The sequence below is a fragment of the Pezoporus wallicus genome, unplaced genomic scaffold, assembly GCF_028554395.1.
Source record: "Pezoporus wallicus isolate ANWC-B61680 ecotype Strahan unplaced genomic scaffold, APGP_CSIRO_Pwel_v1 contig_12601, whole genome shotgun sequence".
Classification (NCBI taxonomy): Eukaryota; Metazoa; Chordata; class Aves; order Psittaciformes; family Psittacidae; genus Pezoporus; species Pezoporus wallicus.
Genome location: NW_026636780.1, coordinates 1 through 2,526, shown reverse-complemented (window position 1 = coordinate 2,526; position 2,526 = coordinate 1). Strand labels below are relative to the sequence as shown.

General features: G+C 61.8%; 1 long non-coding RNA gene across 1 annotated transcript; it reads right to left on the bottom strand.

Moving 5' to 3' along the window:
- Positions 1-670: 670 nt before the first annotated feature.
- LOC130595174 (uncharacterized) lies at positions 671-2,103 on the bottom strand. The gene is made up of 3 exons (XR_008971243.1): positions 1,989-2,103; positions 904-996; positions 671-816 (listed from the first exon to the last, which is right to left on the bottom strand). It is a non-coding gene; the product is annotated as an uncharacterized LOC130595174 (long non-coding RNA).
- Between the last annotated feature and the right edge of the window lie 423 nt (positions 2,104-2,526).

Here is a 2,526-nt window from a genome sequence, read left to right as displayed (position 1 = left end):
GATGGGACCCAATGAACCCCAATAGGGAGGGAGCAGGGGTTGGGACCCAATGAACCCCAATAGGGAAGGAGCAGGGGATGGGACCCAATGAACCCCAATGGGGAGGGAGCAGGGGTTGGGACCCAATGAACCCCAATGGGGAGGGAGCAGGGGGTGGGACCCAATGAACCCCAATAGGGGGGGAGCAGGGGATGGGACCCAATGAACCCCAATGGGGAGGGAGCAGGGGGTGGGACCCAATGAACCCCAATAGGGGGGGAGCAGGGGATGGGACCCATTGAACCCCAATGGGGAGGGAGCAGGGGATGGGACCCAATGAACCCCAATGGGGAGGGAGCAGGGGATGGGACCCAATGAACCCCAATAGGTGGGGAGCAGGGGATGGGACCCATTGAACCCCAATGGGGAGGGAGCAGGGGATGGGACCCAATGAACCCCAATGGGGAGGGAGCAGGGGATGGGGACCCCCCAAACCCCAACAGTGAAGGAGCAGAGGATGGGGCCCCCTAAACCCCAAGGAAGTGACCATGCACTGAGGACCCCTGAACCCCAATAGGGCGGGCGCAGGCACTGAGGACCCTGACCCCCAACAAAGGACTGGGTTCCCTCCCAACCCCCACAAGGCAGTGACCTGATTTTGGGGTATCCCCCCCCCAATCACCTACCGTGGACCTCAAACTGGCCGTGCTCATGGGGCCGCAGCACCGGCCCCGCCAGGCAGCCCCACGGCAGCTGCTTGCGGAGCTGCGGCAGCAGGTAATGGGCCACCAGCCCCAGTAGGGCCACGAGCCCGTGTAGGGCAGAGCCCAGCACCGACTGCACCGTTGGGGGGGGGGGAATCAGGGGTGCTGGGAGCACCCCCATAACCACCCCCCCCCCCCCAATCCCATGCCATGGAGGTACCTTGAGGGTGATGAAGATGGTGCTGGCGCTGATGGCGAAGGTGAGCAGGGCCATGGCCGGGCACACGACCAGGTCTGAGAGCAGCACCTCCCGCTTTGGGGTGGGGGGGGATATGGGGGGAAATGGGGGGTCACAACTGACCCCAAGGGTCACACACAGGGTTCTCGGCATCATCGCAGTGAGCCCGGCATCACCTCCATGCTCCCAAAGCAGCCCCGATGTCCTCAAATCATCCCCAGTGTCCCCAAAGCAACCCAAATGACCCCAAATCACCCCCCTCGTGACCCCAAATCACCCCCAGTGACCCCAAATCACCCCCCTCGTGATCCCAAATCAACCCCAGTATCCCCAAAGCAACCCAAATGACCCCAAATCACCCCCAGTGTCCCCAAATCACCCCCACTGACCCCAAAGCAACCCAAATGACCCCAAATCACCCCCAGTATCCCCAAATCACCCCCAATGACCCCAAAGCAACCCCTGATGTCCTCAAATCACCCCCCTCGTGACCCCAAATCACCCCCAGTGTCCCCAAATCACCCCCAGTGTCCCCAAATCACCCCCACTGACCCCAAAGCAACCCCCCCCCAGTGACCTCAAATCCCCCCACTGACCCCAAATCACCCCCCAGTGTCCCCAAATGACCCCAAATCAACCCCGATGTCCTCAAATCACCCCCAGTGACCCCAAATGACCCCCAATGACCCCAAATCAACCCTGATGTCCTCAAATCATCCCCAATGACCCCAAATAACCCCGTGACCCCAAATGACCCCCAATGACCCCAAATCACCCCCAATGTCCTCAAATCACCCCCAATGACCCCAAATAACCCCGTGACCCCAAATCTCCCCCAATGACCCCAAATCACCCCCAATGTCCCCAAATCCCCCCCCACTGACCCCAAATCCCCTCTCAATGACCCCAAATCCCCCCAATGACCCCAAATCACCCCAGTGTCCCAAATCACCCCCAGTGTCCCCAAATCACCCCCAGTGTCCCCAAATAACCCCCCAGTGTCCCCAAATCACCCCCAGTGTCCCCAAATCACACCCCCCCCCATCCCCCTATTGCCCCCCCCTCACCAGGGATGCCCGCAGCTGCCCGGGCAATGGGTCCGGAACCTCCCCCGGCCCCACGGGGCTGCGGCGCTCGAGGTCCGGGAACAGCTTGGCCCGGATCAGGGACCTGGGGGGACCCAATGAACCCCAATAGGGAGGGAGCAGGGGATGGGACCCAATGAACCCCAATAGGGAGGGAGCAGGGGATGGGACCCAATGAACCCCAATAGGGAGGGAGCAGGGGATGGGACCCAATGAACCCCAATAGGGAGGGAGCAGGGGATGGGACCCAATGAACCCCAACAGGGAGGGAGCAGGGGATGGGACCCAATGAACCCCAATGGGGAGGGAGCAGGGGATGGGACCCAATGAACCCCAATAGGGAGGGAGCAGGGGATGGGACCCAATGAACCCCAATAGGGAGGGAGCAGGGGTTGGGCCCCAATGAACCCCAATAGGGGGAGAGCAGGGGTTGGGACCCAATGAACCCCAATAGGGAGGGAGCAGGGGATGGGACCCAATGAACCCCAATAGAGGGGGAGCAGGGGATGGGACCCAATGA